This window comes from Paroedura picta, chromosome 9 (assembly GCF_049243985.1).
Source record: "Paroedura picta isolate Pp20150507F chromosome 9, Ppicta_v3.0, whole genome shotgun sequence".
Taxonomy (NCBI): Eukaryota; Metazoa; Chordata; class Lepidosauria; order Squamata; family Gekkonidae; genus Paroedura; species Paroedura picta.
The window spans coordinates 3,130,578-3,147,538 of NC_135377.1; the positions used below are offsets into that span (position 1 = coordinate 3,130,578).

The 16,961-nt window shown below is 48.6% G+C and overlaps 1 protein-coding gene across 2 annotated transcripts in view; it reads right to left on the reverse strand.

Moving 5' to 3' along the window:
- ADGRB1 (adhesion G protein-coupled receptor B1) overlaps nt 1-16,961 on the reverse strand; it is a 273,806-nt gene that overhangs the window by 198,404 nt on the left and 58,441 nt on the right. The window lies entirely within an intron of this gene.

Below are 16,961 nucleotides of genomic sequence, written 5' to 3' on the forward strand. Positions count from 1 at the left end.
TTGACAACTATATTATTCATTTCATCACAACAGCATTTTTCATGTTGCCAATTTGGTCATTTCTGCCCTGCCCATGCTTGTCTGCTTCCATTATCCCCCCCCCATCCCCAGTTCAAAAGAAAGCCAGTGGCCAGTTGACTTTATTCTTTGAGAATGAAGAGAACCTGCCAGGCCAGTCTGACAGGAGTCACACCTGCTCATTGTCCCAGGAATTGTGGTTTGCCGGTTGTTGGTCTGAAGAAGAAGAGCTGTTCTTTTTTTATGCCTCTTTTTACTACCCGAAGGAGTCTCAAAGCAGCTCACAACCACCTTCCTTTCCTCTCCCCACAACAGAAACCCTGTGAGGGAAGTGAGGCTGAGAGAGCTCTGAGAGAACTGTAACTGGCCCAAGGTCACCAAGCTAGCTCCCCATGGAGGAGGAGTGGGGAATCAAACCCAGCTCTCTAAATTGGAGGTCACTGCTCTTAAGCATGACACTACACTGGCTCTGGTCTCATTTTCCATCTCAACCTCTTTCTCTCTCTCTCTCTCCCATACCCCTCTTAAAAGCCAGCTAACTTTAACTAAACATCCATGCTAATAGGATGCTGCATCCCAGCTGTTATGCTTTAGGATTGATTTCCCCTAAATGTGGACCCATCTGGAAGGAATAGAAACATAATTTTCCCACACATACAACCCTGCCCCCAGCTTCCACTTTAAGAGGGGGTTTTTTTGTAAGGAAGAAGAAAAGAAGCAATAAGGAACACACTTGAAAAAAGAATTTAAAAAACAACAATGATGGGGCTACAATAAGGAACCCACTTGAAAAATAGAAGACGCCCCTAAGGTGCAAACACCTGGGTCTCCAGCAGCGTCGGCACTAAACTGGGAAGAAAGCTGGGAGACGAGCAGATGCCAGCTGGCGAATGAGGCTCCAAAGGAATCAAATTCGCCACTGCAAGGGGGTTGTACAGTAAAAGTGAGCCCGTGCAGAATCAGGCTAAGAGATGACTTGTATTTTGGGGACTCGGAGACAAAGACCCTGTGAGGCTTTCATGATAGCCCTCTTTAAGTATTTGAAAGGTTGTCACTTGGAGGAGGGCAGGATGCTGTTTCTGTTGGCTGCAGAGGAAAGGACACGCAGTAATGGGTTTAAACTTCAAGTACAACGATATAGGCTAGATATCAGGAAAAAGTTTTTCACAGTCAGAGTAGTTCAGCAGTGGAATAGGCTGCCTAAGGAGGTGGTGAGCTCCCCCTCACTGGAAGTCTTCAAGCAAAGGTTGGATACACACTTTTCCTGGATGCTTTAGGATGCTTTGGGCTGATCCTGCGTTGAGCAGGGGGTTGGACTAGATGGCCTGTGTGGCCCCTTCCAACTCTATGATTCATGTCTGTTAGCCATAATAGCAATGTGAAGCTTCCATAAGGACATCAAAAGAGCTCTGTTGGATTGGACCGGTGGTCCACCTAATCCATAGTGAGGCCCTTTGGAGGACCAACCATGGGGCAGAGAGGTTAAGGCCTTCCCCTAATGAAGACATCAGAACTGCCCTGATGGATCAGGCATGAACTTCGGAGAGTCAAGTCTCCAATGTCCCTTCTAGTAAAGGCTCCCATCGACACAGTGGCCAAGCAGTTCTTCTGAGCGCCAGCCTCAAAGCACAGAGGCCTTCTCTGGATAAGGTGGGAGGAGGGGACAGATTGATTAGAAATTGTCGCCGCTTGTTGTTTATTGTAAAATGGAAGGTTATGGGATTTTACTGTTTTTTAACATTCTATTATGTGAACTGCCGCGGGTTCTTCGGAAAAGCGGCGGTATATAAATCGAAGAATGAATGAATGAATGAATGAATGAATGAATGAATGAGAACACCAGAAGAGTCCTGCTGGATCAGGCCAGCGATCCATCCAGTCCAGCATCCAGTCTCACCCGGTGGCCAACCAGTCCCACTGGACGCAAATTTCATTCTATACTGAGACATTAGAGGAATTTCTTTTTCCTCCCTCCCTGGTGGAGCGGATTCCATCTAAAACTGCCCATGCTCCTGCAGTTCCAGTTCTCTCCAGTAGAGGGCAATAGCTACATGCATCCAGCGCATAAGGGACCCTTTTGCAGTTGATGCCTTGCTTCAGATATCACAGGTCCCGCCCACTCAACCATGTCCCTCCTTCTGAGTGGCTGAACAAAACATGGTGTTTACCTGCCCAGCGATTGCTGGCAGGGGCTCATAGGAATTGTAGTCCATGGACATTTGGAGGGCCGCAGTTTGACTACCCCTGTGCAGGGACCCCACTTTAGAGGGTGGGAGCCATGACTGAAAAAGAATGGGCTTCCGTGGATTCCAGGTAGGCAGATTGCATTGCAAGGGGGATGACCAGAAGGGGGAGCCAGAGATCCATAAGTGGTGCATTGGATGTGGGGAACTGGCACATGGGGTGTGGCACAGATGCATAACTGGTGCATGGGGAACTGGCACATGGCGTGTGGCACTGATCCTTGGAGGGAGCATGGGGATTCATGACTAGAGATGCTTGTTCTGTAAGGAATTCTATAAATATTGCTTCTGATTTTGAGTCTCCAGCCCAGGCAGCTTCTACAGCACTGGAAATAGCACAGGACCTGAAAGTTTGAGTGTCTGTACAATTTAGACAATAGGTTAAAATTATATAAACATTTATTGCGTGCAGCTTTGAAAAAAAAAAGATCAGGGTTAAAAATGCACACAAAGCCCATAGGCCAAAAATATCATATGCAAGAGACAATCTTAAGCCAAAAATATATGCACCATGCAATCTTAGGCATTATTGACAAATGTTCTGTTTTGTTTGTTATGCACCATCTGGTTTCCCATTCTGGAGGAAGTGAGATTTTGCTGACCATCCTTCACAAGAACCTCCCCGTGGAGATGATTAGTAGATTCAGTGTGGGGAAGGGATACGGTCACTTTGAGTTCCTTATTTGCAATACCCTTCACATCTTCAAACTGGGAGAGAAGGGCTCATATATCTCTATTCCCAAAATGTCATAGTCCCATTGTATATGGCACTGGTCAAACCACACCTGGAGTACTGTGTGCAGTTCTGGAGGCCTCACTTCAAGAAGGACGTAGATAAAATTGAAAGGGTACAGAGGAGAGTGACGAAGATGATCTGGGGCCAAGGGACCAAGCCCTATGAAGATAGGTTGAGGGACTTGGGAATGTTCAGCCTGGAGAAAAGGAGGTTGAGAGGGGACATGATAGCCCTCTTTAAGCATTTGAAAGGTTGTCAACTCTATGATTCTGTGATTCTATGATTTTATTCCCACTTGTGTCTTACAAAGGGAACTTTGACTCTCAAAAGTCCGTACCCCCAAAATCTTGTTTTATCTCTAAGGAAGGAATGGGCACAAACCGGCTCTTAAAAAAAAGTTCATCACAAATTTTGGCTAATTTGTGGTTCACAAAGCAACTTATAGCTATTTTTTCATTTTCTTTTCTCCCTATTTGGTAAATGTTGGTCTCCCTTATGTCTCTTGTTGTTGCTTATTCTCTCTCATACGTCTTGTGTACTGATTTTGTTCCATTTCTATGAAGCTGACAGAAATAAATAACATGGCAGAACGTGTGACTTTTATTTGAGGCGGAAAACAGTGAGGGAAAGAGAAGCGTGTTCAAAAATAAAGAAAAATAAAGCATGTTCCTCACCAGGGAGAGACGAAAATTGAAATGGGGATATTTAAAGCAAGCCGGACGATTTCTGGAGACAGTGTCTCCTCCCTAATTTCGGCATTCCTGGTTTGAGGGCGTGACCTCCCTTCCCAGTGAGGTTACCAACTCCAGGTTGGGAATTTTCTCGAGATTTAAGAGTGGAGATTCCACAGGGCCACAGTGGGCTACGATGTCACAGGGTTCAACCTCCAAGGCTGCCACTTTCTCCAAAAGAAATGATCTCTGCAGTTTAGTTACTGGTTGTAATGGTGAGAGATTTCCAGGCCTCCCCTGGAGGTTGGCCACCCTGTTTGGGAACACCATATTGGTCTCTTGAAAGGAAACAGGCAGATGGAGGAAGTTCCTCCAGGCTTTGGACTTTCTTTTGTACGTTTATTCAAATTTTAAGGCATAAATATTATAGTACAAGTATATCTCATCTGTATATTTATATCTGTATTGCTGGTCGAAGATCATGATAAACAAGAAACTGATTGATTTATTGAGCCTGCCTGGTTCAGATCACAAGCTGTACCAGTTGAACAACCCGCCTGACCAACCAGCATGTTTTCCTCCAAAATCCACTTTCCAGCAGGGCTCTCCTGATGTTCTTAGGAAGGCCTCGGCCTCCCTGCCCTGTGGCTGGCCCTGCAGAGGAACTGGTTGGAAATCCTGAAACAGGAGGCTGGACTGGATGGACCATCCCTGGCCTGATCCAGGAAGGCTCTTCTGATTTCTTATGAAGGCCCCAGACTCTCTGCCTTGTTGGCGACCAGGTCAGACAAGATGCTGGGGTAAATGCAGACCATTGGTCTGATCCAGCAGGATTCTTCTGATCTGCTTATTAAGGCCTCGGCCTCTTTGCCCTGTGGCTGGCCCTGCAGAGGAGCTGGCTGTCTTCTGTGTCACACAGGGTGCTGGGCTAGAAGGACCACTGGTCTGACCCAGGGGGCTCCTCTGGTGTTCTGCTGCTCTCTGCTCCCAGAGGCTTCGTAGACCGCAGGGACAGCTGTGCAGAAGAACAGACGCGGATTCTGAAGTCTGCCTCTCACGGCATCTAATTCCGGGAGTGCTCCCATGAACCACAGCTCCCTCCAGCTGCAGGAAGAGCACAAAATCACGCAAACGTCAGCTTCGCCAACCCCTCGTGGTTTGCCACCGCTGAACACCAGAGAGTCAGTCGTCACATGAAAGAAGCACATTCTTCTGCCTGAATCCATGTGCATGCGCACAAGGCCCAAGCCTGCCAGAGGGAAGAGAGGGCAAGAGCGGGCCGGGATGGGAGCCCACGAGGGGAATGTGCTGCAGCTGTGTGACCCGGCGTGGAAGAGGAGGGAGGGAGGGAGGGAGAGGCGGCACACCCTCCCTGACGGAGAGCAGAGGCAACAGGCCAGAGGCGCGAGCTGAGATGCTCGCCCATGCGCCGCTTCCTCCCCACAAGAGCCACTTCTTAGCTCATCGACACCCCGGAGTGAATGAGAGCCGACAGTTTGGGCTCGTGGCCTTGTTTCAACTTCAGACGGCAACGGAGGGGAAGGGGGGAAAGCAAAATGGAGGGGGCGGAAACGGAGACAGAGATGTTCGCAAGACCCCTGCTGAGGCTCCAGAGGCATGAGAGAGAGCTGTAGGCTTCCCAACCTCCCGGTGGGGCCTGGAGCTCTCGTGCTCTCACAGTGGGTCTCCCGACTACTGAGATCCATTCCCCTGCAGCAAATGGCCTCTTGGAATGGTAGACTCTATGGTATTTTAAAGCGGCTTACAATCTCCCTCCCTTTCCTCTCCCCACAACAGACCCCCTGTGAGGGAAGGGAGGCTGAGAGAGCCTTGAGATTACTGCGCTATCAGGACAGAAGAAGAAGAGTTGGTTCTTATATGCTGCTTTTCTCTACCCGAAGGGTCTCAAAGCTGCTGACATTCACCTTCCCTTTCATCTCCCCACAACAGACACCCTGTGAGGGAGGTGAGGCTGAGAGAGCCCTGAGATTACTGAAGAAGAAGAAGAGTTGGTTCTTATATGCCACTTTTCTCTACCCGAAGGAGGCTCAAAGCGGCTTACAGTCACCTTTCCTTTCCTCTCCCCACAACAGACACCCTGTGGGGTGGGTGAGGCTGAGAGAGCCCTGAGATTACAGATTACAGATTACAGATTACAGATTACAGATTACAGATTACAGATTACAGATTACAGATTACAGAAGAAGAAGAAGAAGAAGAAGAAGAAGAAGAAGAGTTGGTTCTTATATGCTGCTTTTCTCTACCCGAAGGAGTCTCAAAGGGGCTTCCAATTGCCTTCCCTTTCCTCTCCCCACAACAGACACCCTGTGAGGCAGGTGGGGCTGAGAAAACTCTGACATGACAAATCTATGAGAACAGCAAAGCACTACCCAGACTGTGCCTAGCCCAAAGTCGCCCAGCTGCATGTGGAGGAGCGGAAAATCAAACCCAGCCCACCAGATTAGAAGCCACTGCTCTTTAACCATGACACCATGCTGGTTCGAGCAACCATCAATGAATCATCAGAGGAAGTGCAAAGATGGAGGTTGCACCTGCAAGCATGGTGCAAGGGCACCAAGGGAAGAGGGCATCATTTCTAATGCCTCTTTAAGGATGAACTCCCCACACAGCTGCAGGAATGTCCCCATTTCCTTGACCATAGACCCCTCTATGTCCCCTATGCCAGCTTCTCTTTACCACACTTGTTACGGTATGTCAACTTCAAGCTGGGGGGTTCCTGAAAGGGAGGGTGGAGATGAGAGTTTGAGAAGAGGAGAGAGCTCCAGGAGTTATAACACCATAGAGTGCAGTGGCAGGTGACAGTCGATGAGCTATTGGGATGTGAGTGTCCTGCACAGTGCAGGGGGTTGGACTAGATGACCCAGGAGGTCCCTTCCAACTCTATGATTGTATAAGTCCACCTGCTAATCTTGCCACTTTCCCCAGGGGAACTGGTTTCTCTGCTCTGGAGCTCAAGGGGAATTCCAAGGGATCCCCAGGCCCCACCTGGAGGCTGGCAACCCTCCTTCCAGAGCAGATCCAGCCAGTCCTCACAGGCAGAGCTGCTGTCAAATAGGGCCAGACTGTCTCCTTCCCCCACCAGGCATCAGAACGTTGTGGATTTTCACCTCCGCCCCAGCGATCTTCACCGTCTCCTCCACTCCCGTTGCGTTTCTCAACTCCGAGCGGGTGTGAACAAGCTGACGGGTTGTGCTGTCAGGCCGGGTCCTGAACAGCGAGGTTTCCATGGCATCCCTCGCACCTGCGACGGCTGATGACGCTCTCCGAGGGAGACACCACCACTCGCTCCTGGGAAGCGTACGTCCTCCCAACACTTTTGTCTGAGGCTCACACATTGTCTCTTGGCTGCTCAAGCTGACAGAAGCTCCCTTCCTGGCCGTTTGAAACACCCCCTTGGATGGAAGGGAATGGCTTCAGGGGGCTAAAACATCCAGGATCACAAACCAAAGTCATGCAGGCGTGCTGAACTGGAGAGGAACGGCAGCCCCAAGATCATTGGGACACAAATATGTAAGAGCATAAGAGCCCTGTTGCTTCAGATCAGGGAAGTTCCCTCCAGTCCAGCCTCCCGTCTCACACAGTGGTCAACCAGTTCCTCTGCAGGGCCAACAAAAGGTCACAGAGGCCAACGCCTTCCCCTAACAGGAATATCAGAAGAGCCCTAGATAAAACCAGTGAGAGTCCATAAAGTCCTGCATCCAGTTCCTCTGGAGGGCCAACAACAGGGCCTTCCCCGGAGAAGAACATCAGAAGAGTTCTTCTGGATCAGAACAGGGGTTCATCTAGTCCAGCATCCTGACCCACCCAGAAGTCAACAACAGGGCATGGAGGCCAAGGCCTTTCCATTATAAGAACATCAAAAGAGTTCTGCTAGATCAGAGAAGTGATCCATCTACAAGTACATGCCATCTCATGCAGTGGCCAACTAGGTCCTGAAGAGGGCTGCAGGAGGGCCGAGGGGCCAAAGGACTCTTCTCTGGAGTCCGGCATGGCAAAGTGCATCAAGAAAGGGGTCCCCCCATCCGTTTCCTTGGTCATCCTGGCTCTAATCTACTTGATCCAGCAAGCGCTGGTTGGCAACTGTCAACCCTTTTGTGGGTTTCCATCCCGACGACCGCCGTTCCTTAGCAACGGTCTCTGCCTTCGGCGGAAGCAAACTGTTTCTGCCTCGATCGTGCTATTTCGAGCTGCAGTTGTGCTCCTTGGCATTTGCTCTAGCCATGTGGGCAATAGCCAAAAGCTACATCACCCACACACCAGGGGGTTGAGCGGCAATGCTTTCAAGCTGAGATGAAAGTGGAGATGATTATCACAACCGTATTAAGAACATAAGAGAAGCCATGTTGGATCAGTCTAATACCCATCCGGTCCAACACTCTGTGTCACAAGTGGCCAAAACCCAGGGGCCTTCTGGAGGTCCACCAGCAGGGCCAGAACTCCAGAAACCTTCCTACCATGGTCTCCTCAAGTGCCAAGAATAAGAGCGCACTGCCCTGGGTTTGATCTATACCTTGTGGCTAAGAGCCACTGTGGCTAAGAGCCATCCCAGAAAAGCCATCCCAGATCAGGCCATCCAGTCCAACACTCTGTGTCACAGAGTGGCAAAAACCCAGGGGCCATCAGGAGGTCCTTCAGCAGAGGTCAGAAATCCAGAAGCCCTCCATTGTTGGCCCCCTGCAAGCACCAAGAATTCAGAGCATCCTTGCCCCCAGACATGAGGGAAGCCATGTTGGATCAGGCCAATGGCCCCTCCAGTCCAACACCCTGTGTCACACATTGGCCCAAGACCAGAGTCCATCAGGAGGTCCACTAGCAGGGCCAGAACTCCAGAAGACCTCCCATTGTTGCTCCCCAAGTTCCAAGAAGACATCACTGCCCCAAGCTTATGGACATAAGAGAAGCCATGTTGGATCAGGCCAATGGCCCCTCCAGTCCAACCCTCAGTGTCACAAAGTGTCCAAAAACTACCTGTCATCAGGAGGTCCACCAGCAGGGACAGAATTCCAGAACTCCTTAGCATTGATCAGCAATGAAAGGCATCTGCTCGTTCGATAAGATTTATTTGTTTGGCAGAGTGGGGAGGACATGAAAGTGTTCACCTGCCACAAATAGGCATAGTTTGCCCTGACAGTCCGCATTCGGCTCAGTCATGTGACCAGTGTTCATGTGTTACATTTGTTGGGTTTTCCTCAATGACGTGACCACACAGTGGCACAGTGGCGCCATCATCATGGGATCCCTGGCTGGCTAGGATTATTATGTGAAGCCCTACAGAAACGCTAGCTAAAGCTGAGAGGAGCAGGGCAGCAAAGAAACGTCATATCAACAGGAATAGGCAGAAAAATGGTCTTTCAAAGAGCACCACAAAGCACAACACGCTTCCCAAAAAAAAGACACAAAAGGAACAAATATTCAGCCTCATCAATCTCACAGCATTGCTTTCGGTATGAACATGGAGGATGTAAATAAATTTGGGTCCCCATGGGGGAGAAAGGTATATATCAGTTTGTTTGTTTTTAAAGAATATATCAGTTTTTTCACCCAGTAAAGGCTTTTGATTGGATGTCGGATATTTAATGGGTTGTTCGGATTTTTAAAAGAATGTTGCTTACACCACTGAACAAGTTTCAACACAGTGTGACTGAAAGTCAGCTGCAGAAGCCATTTTGTGGCTGGCCCCGCCTCCCCTGGCAGCCATCTTGAGTTTGCCCCCCCCCCACACACTGTTTCAGTATTCCAGGTGTGCCCACAAGCTCAAAACTGGCTGGGGACCTCTGGTATAAAGGAAGTCAATAAATAAACATTGAGGTCAGCTGTAAGTTGTACAACTGTTGGATCACCTTTAATTATCCAGCAAGAAGGGATTTAACTCTCCCATTTAGCCCAGCAAAGGGTCATACATCATGCCCATGGGTCAAACAGCAACCAATAGTTTCTTCCAATTAAATATGACTGATTTGGAAGGAATTCAGGAAGCGTTAGTTCTTCCCCAAATTGTTCCTCTTTGGCCATTTAGGGAAGAGTTATGTAGGCAGTTTATTCTGCGCCTGAAGTCTCCAGTCAAAAAAGGAACAGGTGTGTGGAAAGGCCTGAGGGTCATCACCAGTCATTCCTTACTGAAAGGGACCACTGGTTTGCTCTGCCCTCTGACCCCGTATTTAAGATATCTCTCTGGACGGAATCCAGTCTGCTCATTAGACAAAACTTCTCAGGGCATATGCGGAATTCTTGTGAGGGATGCTTTAGACTTGGCTCTCCATTTATCCATGGACCACAGTTACAATGAGCCTGTGAGGGAAGTGGAGCTGAGAGAGTGCTGACAGAGCAGCGAGGTGAGAACAGCTCAAACAGGACTGTAACTAGCCAAAAGTCAGCCAGCTGGCTGCATGGGGAGGAGGAGTGGGGAATTGAACCCAGTTGTCCAGATTAGAGGCTGCAGGCTCTTGACGGCTACACCAAGCTGTATAGGTAGGCCCCCATGGCTCCCATGGGTATGCAGTTGGGGACCCCTAGTTTAGGCAATTCCGCAGTGTTTTGGCAAGGTGCATTTTTATCCATCTCTTCCTGTACAGAGCTCAGGACAGCCTGCATGGCTCTCCCTGCCCTGGTTTATCCTCACAACGGTCCTGCGATGCTGAGGAGGATGGGAGAAAGGCTCATCGGAGACGGCCTGTCCAAGACCATAAAACAGGAGAAGGGAGGGGCCACGAGCATCCCTTAAGCCCCCCACAAGGCGTGGCTGGTAGGCATCATGCGGTGTGGGGAGGGGCTCATGGGATGCTCAAATGTACACCTCCGCGGTGACGCTCCCCCACCCAAAGAGTAGCCCAGAGACCCGGCAATTAAGACTTCAGCTGCCGTGTTGGTGGCTTCCGGCCCGTCTTCCTTGGGCCCATTCAGTCACTCCCTGCTTTCCGCCTCTGCTCGGAAGCGCCTTGCGGATCCCGGAGCCGGCCCGCCCACAGGCTCCAGCAGATCTCAGCCCAATCCGGCACCCGAGGACATCGACCGGCTCTCTTTTAATTGGGGGGAAAGGAAGGCAGGAGGGGCGGGTGGGAGGGAGAGCGGATTCCAAGAGAAGGCATGCATCGCCAATACCGCCAACTGCAACTGTTTTGGGTGAATCATACATAATTCAGAAAGTAAATGTGGGCTGAGGATCTTTATCCTTCTCCTGATTATTATTGGGGTTTGTTTTGCTTTTTACAGCTTAAGCATTCAGAAATATCCCCTGGGACTGGGGAGGGTGGAAATCACTCATGAGAATACAATAAGGACAGGTCTAATATAGAGGGGGGAAGGCAGGATTCTTTGCCCCATCTTTTAGGGTTGCTACTCTTCAGGTGAGGCCTGGAGACATCCTGGAATCATTACGTTTTTTGGTAAGCAACAGAGATCTATTCCCCTGAAGAAAATGGCTGATCTGGAAGGTGGACTCCATGACATTGTGCCCCACAGAATTCCCTGTCCTTCTCCAACTCCACCCTCCTCAGGACGAATGACATGTCCCTGAATACCATCGCTCCTATTAAAAAAGACTATCAAGATCTGGGGAGGAAGCTCAAGCAAATGGGAGCACAAGTGGTATTCTCTTCAATCTTGCCTGTCAAGGGAAGAGGAATGCGTCGGGAGAGGAAGATAATGGAGGTGAATCACTGGCTGCGTAGTTGGTGCCGGCAGGAGAGATTTGGTTTCTGGGACCATGGGATAGGCTTTCTTGAGGAAGGCCTACTAGCACCTGATGGACTGCACTTATCGAAACTGGGGAAGAATGTGTTTGGCAGGAACCTGGGGAGATTCATCAGGAGAGCTTTAAACTAAAGCCACTAGGGGAAGGAGACGATCAACATAGGGAGTGTATGGAAGGAAAACGATCGGAGGCAGCCCAACCGGCAAGGCCAGCTCATAGGGAACCAAAAGTAAAAGGATTCAGATGTCTTTATACTAACGCCCGAAGCATGGGCAATAAAAAGGAAGAGCTGGAACTTCTCATGCTGATGGAAAAGTATGATCTAGTAGGCATCACAGAAACTTGGTGGAATGATTCTCATGACTGGAATGTAATGGTGGATGGATATGAACTGTTTAGAAAAAACAGAATAGATCGAAGAGGTGGAGGAGTGGCACTGTATGTGAGGAAAGGGCTTACCTGTCAGGAAATTCTAGTGAAGGAGAGCATATCTACAGTGGAAAGCATCTGGGTGAAAATAAGCGAGGGGAAAACAAACAGTGTGGTGGTTGGTGTCTGCTACCGACCGCCTGACCAACGAGAGGATGTGGATGCTGCACTTTGTGAGCAGCTTGAGAAAATATCCAAACGGCAGGACCTTGTCATCATGGGTGACTTCAATTTCCCAGATGTGTGCTGGGAAACAAACTCTGCGAAGCGTCCTCAGTCATGCAAGTTTCTGACCTGCCTGGCTGACAATTTCATTTATCAAATGGTAGATGAACCCACAAGAGGTTCAGCCATACTGGACTTAATACTGACCAACAGGCAAGAGTTGGTGGATGAGGTGAAGGAGGTGGGGACCCTAGGGGGAAGTGACCATGTCCTCATAGAATTCCTTTTGAGATGGGGAGCCAAGGAAGCTTGTAGCCAGACGCGGATGTTGGATTTTCGTAGGGCAAACTTTAATAAACTCAGAGACATGATGAGTGTCATACCATGGACGAGAATGCTGGAAGGGAAGGGAGCATGTGAAGGGTGGGCGCTACTCAAACAAGAGCTATTGCATGCTCAATCAATGACTATTCCAGAAATACGAAAACACTGCAGGAGCTCTAAGAAGCCTATTTGGATGAACAGAGAACTTCAAGAGGAAATAAGAAAGAAAAGGAAAATGTTCAGGAAATGGAGGGAAGGACAGAGCTCTAAAGAAGAGTACCTACAGGTTACTAGGCACTGTAGATCAATCATCAGAAAGGCCAAAGCTGAGAGTGAGCTAAGATTGGCCAGGGAAGCCCACTGTAATAAGAAAAGATTTTTCAGTTACGTGAGGAGCAAACGTAAAGTAAAGGAGGCAATAGGCCCGCTGTTGGGTGCGGATGGACAAACTCTAACGAAAGATGCAGAGAAAGCAGAAAGGCTTAGTGCCTATTTTACATCTGTTTTTTCCCACAGGTCAAAGTGTTTAGGCACGTCTAGAGATGGCTGTAGCCAAAGGACAGTGTCTGGGTGGCAGGTTAACATGGATAGAGAGGTTGTCGAGAGGCATTTAGCTGCACTGGATGAGTTCAAATCCCCTGGTCCAGATGAAATGCACCCGAGAGTACTCAAAGAACTTTCCAGAGAACTTGCACAGCCCTTGTCCATCATCTTCGGAACCTCTTTAAGGACTGGAGATGTCCCGGAGGACTGGAAAAGAGCAAACGTTATTCCGATCTTCAAAAAAGGGAGGAAGGATGACCCGGGAAACTACAGACCAGTGAGTCTGACCTCTGTTGTGGGGAAGATAATGGAGCAGATATTAAAGGGAGCGATCTGCAAACATCTGGAGGACAATTTGGTGATCCAAGGAAGTCAGCATGGATTTGTCTCCAACAGGTCCTGCCAGACCAACCTAGTTTCCTTTTTTGACCAAGTAACAGGTTTGCTAGATCGGGGAAATTTGGTTGATGTCATTTACTTGGATTTTAGTAAAGCTTTTGACAAGGTTCCCCATGATGTTCTGATGGATAAGTTGAAGGACTGCAATCTGGATTTTCAGATCGTTAGGTGGATAGGGAATTGGTTAGAGAACCGCACTCAAAGAGTTGTTGTCAATGGTGTTTCATCAGACTGGAGAGAGGTGAGTAGCGGGGTACCTCAGGGTTCGGTGCTCGGCCCGGTACTTTTTAACATATTTATTAATGATCTAGATGAGGGGGTGGAGGGACTACTCATCAAGTTTGCAGATGACACCAAATTGGGAGGACTGGCAAATACTCCGGAAGATAGAGACAGAGTTCAACGAGATCTGAACACAATGGAAAAATGGGCAAATGAGAACAAGATGCAATTTAATAAAGATAAGTGTAAAGTTCTGCATCTGGGTCAGAAAAATGAAAAGCATGCCTACTGGATGGGGGATACACTTCTAGGTAGCACTGTGTGTGAACGAGACCTTGGGGTACTTGTGGATTGTAAACTAAACATGAGCAGGCAGTGTGATGCAGCGGTAAAAAAGGCAAATGCCATTTTGCCAATTCCCTATCCACCTAACGATCTGAAAATCCAGATTGCAGTCCTTCAACTTATCCATCAGAACATCATGGGGAACCTTGTCAAAAGCTTTACTAAAATCCAAGTAAATGACATCAACCAAATTTCCCCGATCCAGCAAACCTGTTACTTGGTCAAAAAAGGAAACTAGGTTGGTCTGGCAGGACCTGTTGGAGACAAATCCATGCTGACTTCCTTGGATCACCAGTGTGTGATACTTGTAAGTTCTTGTAAGTGTGGCTTCTTGTGAGTTCTTATTACTGACTGTGATAACTGACTATTTTGGGCTGTATCAACAGAGGCATCACATCAAAATCACAAGATGTCATAGTCCCATTGTATACGGCACTGGTCAGACCACACCTGGAGTACTGTGTGCAGTTCTGGAGGCCTCACTTCAAGAAGGACATCGATAAAATTGAAAGGGTACAGAGGAGAGCGACGAAGATGATCTGGGGCCAAGGGACCAAGCCCTATGAAGATAGGTTGAGGGACTTGGGAATGTTCAGCCTGGAGAAAAGGAGGTTGAGAGGGGACATGATAGCCCTCTTTAAGTATTTGAAAGGTTGTCACTTGGAGGAGGGCAGGATGCTGTTTCTGCTGGCTGCAGAGGAAAGGACACGCAGTAATGGGTTTAAACTTCAAGTACAACGATATAGGCTAGATATCAGGAAAAAGTTTTTCACAGTCAGAGTAGTTCAGCAGTGGAATAGGCTGCCTAAGGAGGTGGTGAGCGCCCCCTCACTGGAAATCTTCAAGCAAAGGTTGGATACACACTTTTCTTGGATGCTTTAGGATGCTTAGGGCTAATCCTGCGTTGAGCAGGTGGTTGGACTAGATGGCCTGTATGGCCCCTTCCAACTCTATGATTCTATGATTCTATGATTCTATGATCCAACACAAACTCTCCCGGAAATTCCCAACCCAGAGCTGGGAACCCAAGTAACCGTTGGCAATCCAATTGTACACAAGGAGCCACTGAGTCAACACACAATGTGCTTAATTAATTAATTTTTTTCTTGTCTGTAGGATTGCCACCCCTCTGCCCACAATGCCCATGAGATTTTGGGGGCACAGCATGAGGACAGAAGCATCATGCTACCCGGGGAAGGAGAAAACCTGGAAGTGATGTCAGCATACAGCACAATCCTATGGGAATTCTTCCATGCTCTATGGTAAAAACCAGAGGTTGGGGGGGAGATTCCTAGAGTATCACACGACACAGTGATGTCACTAAATACCTTGACCTCTCCTCCTATCCCCCTCCCCCCACTGAGGGGAAGGTTTCCCTGCCTTCTATGGGTAAGACACAAGGCAAGAAAGAGGGCAGTGGGATGCCAGTAAAGGTTACACATAGGAAGCCTAAAGGTAAAGATACCCCCTGTGCAAGCACTGAGTCATGTCTGACCCTTGGGGTGACACCCTCCAGCGTTTTCATGGCAGACTCTATACGGGGTGGTTTGCCATTCCCTTCCCCAATCATTACCCTTTACCCCCCAGCAAGCTGGGTACTCATTTTACCGACCTCGGAAGGATGGAAGGCTGAGGCAACCTTGAGCTGGCTGCTGGGATTGAACTCCCAGCCTCATGGGCAAAGCTTTCAGACGGCTGCCTTACCACTCTGCACCACAAGAGGCTCTCGGGATGCCAGTAGGGTGTATCAAATATAACAATATAATAAACAGATTTCCACGGAGTCTTCAAACTTCAGTAGTTCTTTTATGTCCAGAACATTAAACAAATCCCAGCGCGTTTCGCTGTGTGGCTTTTTAAGGGACATCCATTTGAATGTTTTCAACAGGAACTTCAATTGAGAGAGTAAGACTGTTATAACAACTGCTACTTCTACCTTAAGACATTCCAGACGGGACTCAAAGGGGTGTTTTTTATTTTTTATTTCTTTTTCCTTTTTCCTTTTTTTTTTTTTTTTTTGCAGAAAGGTGGGGCTGTGTTCTCCCCTTCCTGCAAAACAGCCATACTTGCCACCCACCCACATGGCAGAACCTTTTTGTCATGGCTGAGTCCTCCGTGGGAACACAAAAAGTGGCGGACCAGGTCCACCACCAAAATAGGTCCCTCACGGGGGCTCAAGAAGCAGCGGAGCATGTTGCTCCACTGTAACATGCCAGCAGTAGCCTGGTGCAACCACCACTGTGTGGAATGGCTCCTAGTAAGTCAGGAGGCTGGACTAGATGGACTACTGGCCTGATCCAGCAGTGCTCTTCTTATGTTCTTATGAAGGCTTGACCCTCCAAATTCATTCGTTGGCCACTGAAAGAGACAGGATGCTGGACTAGATGGGCTACTGGCCTGATCCATCAGAGCTCTCTTTGTGTTCCTCATGTCTTAACCCGTAGCTACAGCTCTCCGAATAACCATCTGCACCAATTTCTTTCAATGCAACTTGGCAACAGCTAATGTACTCCACCTACACATGACTACACAGATGTGTCTCCTCCTTGGCAACAATGCTAAAGAGCATTAATTTAGAACTTCTCTGATGTGTTCAAAATGCTTCACACGCACGGTCTCAGCAGCTTTCATACCGAAATCTAAGCTGGTCCATAACGGAGAAGACTTGGGGAGGCTGGGGCTTGGACCACAGGAACTGGACAAAGGCAATCAAGTGATTTACTGACTAGACATGCAATTTGGCCAGTCCCAAGTACACCCTCCTAAGTGGCACAAGAGATCTTCTGAGATCTTCAACACAATTCAACCAGATGCTTGTGGGGCAAGAAACAATACACCTCACGGAGGTTTCCCACCACTGTTCTTAGCACTTCATCTGACACTCCTATTTCTCCCCTCATCATCTTTCATTCTCAAGCCTAGGACTTCCATTGACAAAATAGATGGCCAGCATCAGATTGAAACAACAGATGGCCAACAGCAGAGCCAGGAGGCCATATCAGGGACTCTATGCTCTGTTGCTGGACCTCTGGAGGAAGTGGTTGACCACTGTGTGAGACAGGATGATGGACAAGACAAACCACAGGTCTTGTCCAGGAGGGCTCATGTTTTTAACATGGATATTAGCAGGGACCATTTTGAGATCCAGACATTTC